Source organism: Globicephala melas, chromosome 2 (assembly GCF_963455315.2).
Source record: "Globicephala melas chromosome 2, mGloMel1.2, whole genome shotgun sequence".
In the NCBI taxonomy this organism is placed as follows: Eukaryota; Metazoa; Chordata; class Mammalia; order Artiodactyla; family Delphinidae; genus Globicephala; species Globicephala melas.
The window spans coordinates 88,211,747-88,224,369 of NC_083315.2; positions in this window are offsets into that span (position 1 = coordinate 88,211,747).

Below are 12,623 nucleotides of genomic sequence, written 5' to 3' on the forward strand. Positions count from 1 at the left end.
GTAGGAATAATCTTAGGACATACATTATTTGTTTCTCCTCTCAGTGGCCACTGCCCTGGGCTGCTTAAAGTCCAATGTCTGAAACTGGTCCCTCTTTACTCCATTTTGGCTCAGCACACTTCTCTTTGTGCATAAACTTAAGTGAGCATCTGACTCTGTTATAAAATTTATTCATCTCACTTTTTTTCTCCTGAGAGGAAAACATTCGACAGAAACACAGTAAAAATAGATTTTTTATTCCCCCATCTCAAGATAGTTCTGCAGACTGGTAATAGTCACAGAACTGGTAATAGTCACAGAACAGGCTTAGGAAGGCATTTTCCCATCCCCCTTTCATCTCCATCAGCCACCTACCACAATTCCTTGATATGACAATTAATCTATTGTTGATCTTATTTTTTATTGTTTGAAGTCACTAACTTTTTTTCTTTTCTTGAAATACAGTTGATTTACAATATTAGTTTCAGGTGTACAACATAGTTATTCAATATTTTTATAGTTATACTCAACTGAAAGTTGTTATATTAGGTGTATTCCCTGTGCTGTACAATATATCTTTGTAGCTTATTTTACACATAGTAATCTGTACCCCTTAATCCCCTACCCCTATTTTGACTCTCACCAATTCCCTCTCCCCACTGGTATCCACTAGTTTGTTCTCTATATCTGTGAGTCTGTTTCTGTTTTGTTATATTTACTAGTTTGTTTTATATTTTACATTCCACATATAAATGATAATATACAGTATTTATCTTTCTCTGTCTGACTTATTTCACTATGCACAATGCCCTCCAGGTCTACCCATGTTGTTCCAAATGGCAAAATTTCATTCTTTTTATGGCTGAGTACCCATTGTATTTATCCATTCATCTGCTGATGGATGCTTAGGTTGCTTCCATGTCTTGGCTATTGTAAATAAAGCTGCTATGAACATTGGGGTGCATGTTATCTTTTCAAATCAGTGTTTTCGTATTTTTCAGATATATATCAAAGAGTGGAAATGCTGGATCATATAGTAGTTCTATTTTTAGTTTCTTGAGGAACCTCCATACTGTTTTCCACACTGGCTGCACCAGTGTATACATTCCCACCAATGGTGTTCAAAGGTTCCCTTTTCTCCATATCTTCACCAACATACGTTATTTGTGGTCTTTTTGATGATGAACATTCTTATAGATGTGAGGTAACATCTCATTGTGTTTTTTTAAAAAGCATCTTTATTGTAGTATAATTGCTTTACAATGGTGTGTTGGTTTCTTCTGTATAACAAAGTGAATCAGCTATGCATATACATACATCCCCATATCTCCTCCCTCTTGTGTCTCCCTCCCACCCTCCCTATCCCACCTCTCTAGGTGGTCATTGTGGTTTTAATTTGAACTTCTCTGATAATTAGTGATGTTGAGCATCTTTTCATGTGCTTGTTGGTCATCCGTATGTCTTCCTTGAAAAAATAAGCTGCACAGACATTTATCTGTCCTTTTTTTTTTTCGTTACGCGTGCCTCTCACCGCTGCGGCCTCTCCTGTTGCGGAGCACAGACTCCGGACGCGCAGGCTCAGCGGCCATGGCTCACGGGCCCATCCGCTGTGCAGCATGTGGGATCCTCCCGGACCGGGGCACGAACCCGTGTCCTCTGCATCGGCAGGCGGACGCTCAACCACTGCGCCACCAGGGAAGCCCCTATCTGTCCATTTTTAATTGGGTTGTTTGGGGTTTTTTTTTTTTTGATATTGAGTTGTATGATCTGTTTTTATGCTTTGGATGTTGCAGATATTTTTCTCCCAGTCAGTAGGTTGTCTTTTCATTTTGTCAATGGTTTTCCTTTGCTGTGCAAAAGTTTTTTTTTTAATATTTATTTATTTGACTGTGCCAGGTCTTAGTTTCAGCATACGTGATCTTCATTGTGACATGCGGGATCTTTAGTTGTGGCATGCAGGATATTTTTAGTTGCAGCATGCAGACTTCTTAGTTGCATCACGTGGACTCTTAGTTGTGGCATGGATGCAGGATGTAGTTCCCCAGCCAGGGATTGAACCCAGGCCCCCTGCATTGGGAGCGCAGAGTCTTACCCACTGGACCACCAGGGAAGTCCCAAAAGCTTTTGAATTTACTTAGGTCCCATTCGTTTATTTATGCTTTTGTTTCCTTTGCCCTAGGAGACATCCAAAAAATATTGCTACAGTTTATGTCAAAGAGTGTTATGCCTATGTTTTCTTCTAGGACTTTTATGGTTTCATGTCTTACATTTAGGTCTTTAAGCAATTTTGAATTCATTTTTGTATATAATGTGAGGGAATATTCTTATCCCATTGTTTTACATGTAGCTGTCAAGTTTTCCCAGCACCACTTATTAAAGAGAGTGTCTTTTCTCCATTGTATATTCTTGCCTTCTTTGTCGTAGATTAATTAACTGTAAGTGCATGGATTTATTTCTGGGCTCTGTATTCTGTTCCATTGATCTATGTGTCTGTTTTTGTGCTAGTACCACACTGTTTTGATGACTGTACTTTTGTATATTCTGAAATCAGGGATTGTGATACCTCCAGCTTTATTCTTTTTTATCAAGATTTCCTTTGCTATTCAGGGTCTTTTTGATTCCATCTGAATTTTAGGATTATTTGTTCTAGCTCTGTGAAAAATATCATGGGTATTTTGATAGAGCGATTGCATTAAATTTATACACTAAGTCCCCTAAATACAAATGAGTTCTGTTCAGAGAGCACATTCGTAAGTCCAATTTCTTCATAAATTCAACAAAGTTAGCTTAAGTACCAAACTAACACAATTGGCTATATAGTACTGTACTGTAATAGGTTTGTAATACTTTTCACACAAATAATACATAAAAAACAAAAAAAGTAAACATTTTAAATCTTACAGTACAGTACCTTGAAAAGTACAGTAGTACAGTACAACAGCTGGCATACAGGGACTGGTAGCAGTACCAGCTACATCACTGCTGCTTTTACGCTTGATTCCAGACATCCTGGGCTTGAAATAAAGATACTGCACTACTGTACTCTATACAGTACTGCACAGTAAAGTACACAAAAGCGCAACCACTTGTAGAGGATGCATGCATGTGACAGTGTATGCCAGACACATGAACTAACTTACGTGATTGGACATGTGAACGCATGTTTGCATCTTTGGAAGTTTGCAACTTGAAGGTTCATATGTAGGGGACTTACTGTAGATGGCTTTGCTTAGCATGGACATTTAAACAATATTAATTCTTCCAAACCATGAACATGGGATATCTTTCCATTACTTTATATCATCTTCAATTTTCTTCATCATTGTCATGTAGTTTTCAGAGTCTTTCACCTCCTTGGTTAACTTTATTTCTATATCTATTCTTTTTGATGCAATTTTAAATGAGATTGTCTTCTTGCTTTCATTTTCTGATAGTTCATTATTAGTGTAAAGAAAAGCAATGGATTTCTGTATATAATTGTATCCCACAACTTTACTAAATTCATTTATTAGTTCTAATAGTTTCTTCGTGGAGACTTTAAGGTTTTCTATAAATAGTATCATGCCATCTGCAAATAGTGACTGTTTTACTTCTTCCCTCCCAATTTGGATGCCTATTATTTCTTTTTCTTGTCTGATGGCTGTGGCTAGGATTTTCGATATTATGTTAAATTGAAGTGGTGAGAATGGGTGTGCTTGTCCTGTTCCTGATCTTAGAGGAAAAGCTTTCAACTTTTCACCATTGATGTTAGCTATGCACTTGTCATAAATAGGTCTTGAGATATTTCCCCTCGAAACACACTTTGATGAGAGTTTATTTTTTTAATTTATTTAAAATTTTTTTTTAATAAATCTTTATTGGAGTATAATTGCTTCACAATACTGTGTTTCTGATACACAAAAAAGCAAATCAGCCATAGGCATACACATATCCCCATATCCCCTGCCTCTTAAGCCTCCCCCCCATCCACCCTATCCCACCCCTCTAGGTCATCGCAAAGCACTGAGCCAATCTCCCAGTGCTATTGTGCTGCTTCCCGCCAGCCAACTCTTTTACATTCAGTAGTGTATATATATCGATGCTACTCTCACTTTGCCCCAGCTTCACCCTCCCACCCCATTTCTTCAAGTCTGTTCTCTACGTCTACCTCTTTATTCCTGCTCTGCAACTGGTTTCATCAGTAGCTTTTTTTTTTGATTAGATATATATACGTTAACATATGGTATTTGTTTTTCTCTTTCTGACTTAATTCATTCTGTATGACATAACTTAGGTCCATTCACTTCACTGCAAATAATTCAATTTCATTTCTTTTTATGGCTGAGTAATATTCCATTATATATATGTGCCAGATCTTCTTTATCCATTCATCTGTCGATGGACATTTAGGTTGGTTACATGTCCTGGCTATTGTAAATAGTGCTTCAGTGAATATTGTGGTACATGACTCTTTTTGAATTATGGTTTTCTCAGGGTAAATGCCCAGTAGTGGGATTTCTGGGTCATATTGTAGTTCTATTTTTAGTTTTTTAAGGAACCTCCATACTGTTCTGCATAGTGGTTGTATCAATTTACATTCCCACCAACAATGCAGGAGGATTCCCCTTTCACCACACCCTTTCCAGCATTCATTGTTTCTAGGTTTTTTGATAATGGCCATTCTGACTAGCATGAGGTGATACCTCATTGTAGTTTTGATTTGCATTTCTCTAATAATTAGTGATGTTGAGCAACTTTTCATGTGCCTCTTAGCCATCTGTATGACTTCCTTGGTGAAATGGCTATTTAGGTCTCCTACCCATTTTTTAACTGGATTCTTTGTTTTTTGATATTGAGCTCCATGAGCTGTTTGTATATTTTGGAGATTAATCCATTGTCTGTTATTTCATTTTCAAATATTTTCTCCCATTCTGAGAGTTGACTTTTTGTCTTGTTTATGATTTCCTTTGCTGTGCAAAAGCTTTTACGTTTAATTAAGTCCCATTTGTTTATTTTTGTTTTTATTTCTGTTACTCTAGGCGGTGGGTCAAAAAAGATCTTGCTGTGGTTTATGTCAAAGAGATTTTCCTGTGTTTTCCTCTAAGAGTTTTATAGTGTCTGGTCTTAAATTTAAGTCTTTAATCCATTTGGAGTTTATTTTTGTGTATGGTGTTAGGTAGTGTTCTAATTTCATTCTTTCACATGTAGCGGTCCATTTTTCCCAGCATCATTTATTGAAGAGGCTGTGGTTTCTCCATTGTATGTTCTGGCCTCCTTTGTCATAACTTAGGTGCCCATATGTGCATGGGTTTCTCTCTGGGCATTCTATCCTGTGCCATTGATCTATATTTATGTTTTTGCCAGTACAATACTGTCTTGATTACTGTAGCTTCGTGGTATAGTTTGAAGTTGGGGAGCCTGATTCCTCCAACTCCTTTTTTCTTTCTCAAGATTGCTTTGGCTATTCGGGGTCTTTTGTGTTTCCATACAAATTGTGAAATTTTTGTTCTAATTCTGTGAAGAATGCCATTGGTAGTTTGATAGGGATTGCACTGAATCTGTAGATTGCTTTGTGTAGTATAGTCATTTTCACAATTCTTCCAATCAAAGAACATAGTATATTTCTATATCTGTTTATGTCATCTTTGATTTCTTTCATCAGTGTTTTATAGTTTTCTGAGTAAAAGTCTTTCACCTACTTAGGCAGGTTTATTCCTAGGTATTTTATTCTTTTTTTGCAGTGGTAAGTGTAAGTGTTTCCTTAATTTCTCTTTCTGATTTTTCATTGTTGGTGTATAGGAATGCCAGATATTTCTGTGCATTAATTTTGTATCCTGCAACTTTACCAAATTCATTGATTAGTTCTAGTAGTTTTCTGGTGGCATCTTTAGGATTTTCAATGTATAGTATCATGTCATCAGCAAACAGTGATACTTTTACTTCTTCTTTTCCAATTTATGTTGGTTTATTTCTTTTTCTTCTCTGATTGTTGTAGCTAGGACTTCCAAAACTATGTTGAATAACAGTGGCAAGAGTGGACATCCCTGTCTTGTTCCTGATCTTAGAGGAAATGCTTTCAGTTTTTCACCATTGAGTATGATGCTTGCTGTGGGTTTGTCATATATGGCTTTTATTATGTTGAGGTAGTTTCCCTCTATGCCCACTTTCTGGAGAGTTTTTATCATAAATGGGTGTTGAATTTTGTCAACAGCTTTTTCTGCACCTAGTGAGTTCATCATGTGGTTTTTATTCCTTATTTGTTAATGTGGTGTATCACATTGATTGATTTGCGTATATTGAAGAATCCTTGCCTCCCTGGGATAAATCCCACTTGATCATGGTGTATGATCCTTTTAATGTGCTGTTGGATTCTCTTTGCTAGTATTCTGTTCAGGATTTTTGCATCTATGTTCATCAGTGATATTGGCCTATAATTTTCTTTTTCTGTGATATCTTTTTCTGGTTTTGGTATCAGGGTGATGGTGGCTTCGTAGAATGAATTTGGGAGTGTTTCTCCCTCTGAAATTTTTTGGAAGAGTTTGAGAAGGCTTGGTGTTAGCTCTTCTGTAAATTTTTGATAGAATTCACCTGTGAAGTTATTATTGCTATGTGTGTTCCTATTGCCATTTCTTAATTAAAGCTGGTTTGATGGTGCTGATTTCTCTTAGCTTTTGCTTGTCTGTAAAGTTTTTGATTTCTCTGTTGAATCTGAATGAGATCCTTGCTGGGTAGAGTAATCTTGGTTGTTGGTATTTCTCTTTCATCACTTTAAGTATATCCTACCACTCCCTTGTGGCCTGCATAGTTTTTGCTGAAAAATCAGCTGTTAACCTTATGGGGATTCTCTTGTATGTTATTTGTTGCTTTTCCCTTGCTGTTTCAATATGTTTTCTTTGTATTTAATTTTTGATAGTTTGACTAATATGTGTCTTGGTGTGTTTCTCCTTGGATTTTTCCTGTATGGGACTCTCTACACTTCCTGGACTTGATTGACTATTTCTTTCCTATGTTATGGAAGTTTTCAACTGTAATCTCTTCAAATATTTTTGAGTCCCTTTCTTTTTCTCTTCTTCTTTTGGGACTCCTATAATTCGAATGTTGGTGCATTTAATGTTGTCCCAGAGGTCTCTGAGACTGTCCTCAGTTCTTTTCATTCTTTTTTCTTTATTCTCCTCTGCAGTATTTATTTCCACTATTTTATCTTCCAGGTCACTTATCCGTTCTTCTGCCTCAGTTATTCTGCTATTTATCCCTTCTAGAGAATTTTTAATTTCATTTATTGTGTTGTTCATCATTGTTTGTTTTCTCTTTAGTTCTTCTAGGCCCTTGTTAAATGTTTCTTGTATTTTCTCTATTCTGTTTTCAAGATTTTGGATCATCTTTACTATCATTATTCTGAATTCTTTTTCAGGTAGACTGCCTATTTCCTCTTCATTTGTTAGGTCTGGTGGGTTTTTACTTTGCTCCTTCATCTGCTGTGTGTTTCTTTGTCTTCCCATTTTGCTTAACTCACTGTGTTTGGGGTCTCCTTTTCACAGGCTGCAGGTTCATAGTTCTCGTTGTTTTTGGTGTCTGCCCCCAGTTGGTAAGGTTGGTTCAGTGGGTTGTGTAGCCTTCCTGGTGGAGGGGACTGGTGCCTGTGTTCTGGTTTATGAGGCTGGATCTTGTCTTTCTGGTGGGCAGGACCGTGTCTGTTGGTGTGTTTTGGGGTGTCTGTGAATGTAATATGATTTTAGGCAGCCTGTCTGCTAATGAGTGTGGTTGTGTTCCTGTCTTGCTAATTGTCTGACATGGGTGTCCAGTACTGGAGCTTGCTGGTCATTGATTGGAGGTGGGTCTTAGCGTTGAGATGGAGATCTCTGGGATAGCGCTTGCCAGCTGATATTACATGCGGCCAGGAGGTCCCTGGTGGACCAATGTCTTGAACTCCTCTCTCCCACCTTAGAGGCTCAGGCTTAACCCCCTGCCAGAGCACCAAGACCCTGTCAGCTACATGGCTCAGAAGAAAAGGGAAAAAAAATAAAGAAAAGAAGTAATAATAAAATAAAATAAAAAATTATTTTAAAAAATTTTATTAAAATTTAAAAAGTAAGAAAAAAATAGAGAAACCAAACCAATAAAGAAATCCATCAGTGTTAAGAAGCACTAAAACTATACTAAGATAAACATAAAAATCAGAAACTAGTCAGTTGCATACAGCAAACCCCAAGTCTACAGTTGTTCCCAAAGTCCATTGCTCCAATTTTGGGATGATTCACTGACTAATCAGATATTCCACACATGCAGGGTACATCAAGTTGATTGTAGAGATTTAGTCCACTGCTCCTGAGGCTGCATGGAGTAATTTCCCTTTCTCTTCTTTGTCTGCACAGCTCCTGGGGTTCAGCTTTGGATTTGGCCCCACCTCTGCATGTAGGTCGTCCTCTGGCACCTGTTCTTCACCCAGACAGGTGTGGGTTAAAGGAGCGGCTGATGGTGAGCTCTGGCTCACTAAGGCCGGGGTGAGGGAGGGGTACAGAATGTGGGGCGAGCCTGAGGCAGCAGAAGCCATCATGACTTTGCAACAGCCTGAGGTGTGCCATGTGTTCTCCCCGGGAAGTTGTCCCTGGATCATGGGACCGTGGCAGTGGTGAGCTGCACAGGCTCCCGGGAGGGGAGGTGGGGATAGTGACCTGTGTTTGCACACAGGCTTCTTGGTTGCTTGGTTGCTGCAGCAGCAGCATTAGCGTTTCATGCCCACCTCTGGTGTCCGCACTGATAGCTGCAGCTTGTGCCCATCTCTGAAGCTTGTTTAGGTGGTGCTCTGAATCCCCTTTTCTCGTGCACCCTGAAACAGTGGTCTCTTGACTCTTAGGCAGTTCCAGACCTTTTCCGAGATTCCCTCCCAGTTAGTTGTAGTACACTAGCCCCCCTCAGGCTGTGTTCACACAGGAAACCGCAGTCCTCTCCCTGGGATCTGAACTCCAAAGTCCAAGCCTCAGCTCCCAGTCCCAGTCCTCCCTGGCAGGTGAGCAGACAAGCCCCTCAGGCTGGTAAGTGCTGGTTGGCACCGATCCTCTGTGCGGGAATCTCTCTGCTTTGCCTTCTGCACCCCTGTTGCTATGCTGTCCTCTGTGGCTCCAAAGCTTAACCCCCCACCCACCATTTCCACCATTGAAGGGGCTTCCTAGTGTGTGGAAACTTTTCCTCCTTCACAGCACCCTCTCAGAGGTGCAGGTACTGTCCTGATTCTTTTGTCTCTATTTTTTCTTTTTTCTTTTGCCCTACCCAGGTATGTGGGGGAGTTTCTTGCCTTTTGGGAAGTCCGAGGTCTTCTGCCCACATTGAGTATGTGTTCTGTAGTAGTTGTTCCACATGTAGATGTGTTTTTGATGTATTTGTGGGGAGGAAGGTGATCTCCATGTCTTACTCCTCCACCATCTTGAAGGTCTCTCCTTGCTTATGCCTGAATTAAATTTTTGTTAGTTTGATTAATATGTGTCTTGGTGTGTTTTTCCTAGAGTTTATGATATATGTGAGTCTCTGTGCTTCCTGGACATGGGTGACTATTTCTTTTCCCATGTTAGAGAAGTTTTCCACTATAATCTCTTTAAATATATTCTCAGACCCTTTTTTTTCTCTTCTTCTGGGACCCCTGTAATTCGAATGTTGTTGCATTTAGTGTTGTCCCAGTGGTCTCTGAGATGGTCCTCAATTCTTTTCATTCTTTGTTCTTTTTTCTGCTCTTTGGCAGTTATTTCTACCATTTTGTTTTCCAGCTCACTTATTCGTTCTTCTGCTCAGCTATTCTGTTCTTTATTCCTTCTAGTATATTTTTCATCTCAGATATTGTGCTCTTCATCTCTGTTTGTTTGTTCTTTTGTTCTTCTAGATCTTTTTTAAACATTTCTTGTATTTTCTCAATCTATGCCTCCATTCTGTTTCTGAGATTTTGTATCATCTTTACTATCATTACTCTGAATTATTTTTCAGGTAGATTGCCTATTTCCTCTTCATTTATTTGGTCTTGTATGTTTTTACCTTGCTACTTCATCTGTGGCAAAGATTTTTGTCATCTCTCTTTTTTTTTTTTTGAGTGGGATTGTGTTCCTGTCTTACTGGTGGTTTGACCTGAGGCTTCCAACACTGGAGTTTGTAGGCTATTGGATAGAGCTGGGTCTTGGTACTGAGATGAGGAACTCTGTGAGACCTCACTCTGATGAATATTCCCTGGGGTCTGAGGTTTTCTATTACTCCGGTGGCTTGGACTCAGAGCTCCCACCACAGGAGCTTTGGCCCCATTCTGGGCTCATGAACCAAGATCCTGAAAGCTGTCTGGGGAGGTAAAAAAAAGAATAACAATGTAAAAAATAAAAATAGACTGGGAAACTAACAAATATGTTAGGAAAAAAATAAAAATATAGATTAATCAACAGCCAGAAGGTGCATAAGTATCACAATAGTAAAAAAAAGAGGAGGAGGGAAAAGAAAAAAATGTGTGGGGGGAAAGGCCTTGGCTGTGAAGGGCAGGGTCTAAGCAAGGGTGAGGTTTGGGCAGTGGGCAGGGCCAATGCTCAGGACCACAGGGCTGGAAAAGGCCCTGGGGACTGTGAGGGGTGGGGCTTAGGCTCAAGGAACAGAAGGGGCCCAGGCGTGCCCCCCACCCTTGTCTCAGAGGGCAGGGAACCTCACCTGGGAGCCCAGCAGGCTTCCTGGGCCGAAGTGGTCAGGGCAATCGCCCTCTGCTCCTCTCCTGCTCCTCCCAGAGGGCCCCTCCCACCTGCCTCTCCTGATTTCCCTGGCCTCCCTCTTATGCCCCGTTCCCATGCAGCCTGGAGGGGGCTTTGGAGGGTGTTACCAGCCTGGGAGCTCAGCAGGCTCCTGGGCCTGAGTGGGTGGGACAGTCACCCTCTGCTCCTCTCCCAGTCGTCCTGGAGGGCCCCTCCCTCCTGCTTCTCCTGATCTCCCTGGCCTCTCTCCTATGCCCTCAGCATCCTGGTGGCCTGAATGGGGCTTTGGAGGGGTGTTACTAGCTTGGGAACTCAGCAGGCTTCCTGGCCTGAGTGGGCCAGGTGATTGCCCTCTGCTCCTCTCCCACTCTTCCTGGAGAGTCCCTCCCATCTGCCTCTCCTGATCTCCCTGACTTCAGGGGTGCCACTCCTCTCTGGCCTCCACTTCTCCTCCCCCGTCAGTTCCCCTATGTCCTACCAGTTCACTTTGGGGTTTCTCCCATCTCCTTAGGCATCAGAGTCTTCCCCCAGTGGCCGGCAGGCCCCCTACTTGTGGGGAGATGCTAACTCCACATCTTCCCACACAACCATCTTGACTCCGCCTTCTGATGAGAGTTTTTAAGATGAATGGATGTTGAATTGTGTAAATGTTTTACTGAGATGATCATGTGATTTTTATTCTTTCCTTTTTTAAATATGGTGTAACACATTGATTGATTTGCAGATATTGAACTATCCTTGCATCTTGTGAATAAATCCCACTTTGTCATGCTGTATGATTCGTTTTACCTAATATTGAATTCAATTTGCCAATATTTTGTTGATTATCTTTGCACCTATATTCATCAGAGATATTGACCTGTAATTTTCTATTTGTAGTGTCTTTGTCTGGTTTTGGTATCAGGGTAATAGTGGCCTATTAGAATGAATTTGGGAGTGTTCTGCCCTCTTCAGTTTTTTGGTGTAGTTTAAAAAGAATAGGTATTAGCTCTTCTTTATGTGTTTGGTAGGATTCCCATGTCAAGCTTTCTAGTACTGGACTATTGTTTGCTGGGAGTCCTTATATTACAAATTTAATTTCATTTCTAGTGATCAGTCTGTTCAAATTGTCTGCTTCTTCTTGATTCAATCTTAGCAAGCTGTGTGTTTCTAGAAATTTGTCTATTTCTTCTAGGTTGTCCAATTCATTGGCATACAGCTGTTCATCATATTCTCTTATTGATTTTTGTATCTATGTGATATCAATTGTTATTTCTCCTCTTTCATTTCTTATTTTGTTTATTTAGGTCCTCTCTTTCCTTGGTGAGCCTGGCTAAATGTTTATCAACTTTGTTGATCTTTTCAAAAAACCAGCTCTTGGTTTCACTTATCTTTTTCTATGTTTTTTTAAAAAAATTAATTAATTAATTTATTTTTGGCTGCATTGGGTCTTCGTTGCTGCACGCGGGCTTTCTCTAGTTGTGGCAAGTGGGGCAACTCTTTGTTGCGGTGCACGGGCTTCTCATTGCAGTGGCTTCTCTTTTTGCGGAACACGGGCTCTAGGCACACGGGCTTCAGTAGTTGTGGCACACGGGCTCAGTAGTTGTGGCTCACGGGCTTAGTTGCTCCACAGCATGTGGGATCTTCCCAGACCAGGGCTCAAACCTGTGTCTCCTGCATTGGCAGGCGGATTCTTAACCACTGCACCACCAGGGAAGCCCCTCTATTGTTTTTATGATCTCTTATTTCTTTCCTCTCTGCTCTTCATTATTTCCTTTCTTCTGCTGACTTGGGCTTATATGGTTTTCTTTTTCTAATTCCTTTAGATGATAGATTAAGTTGTTTATCTGAGATTTTTCTTATTACTTGAGGGAGGCCTGTATCGCTATGAACTTCCCTCTTAGAATTCCTTTTGCTGAGTCCTGATTTTGGAAAGTTGTGTTTTTATTTTCATTTGTCTTGAGGTATTTTCTGATT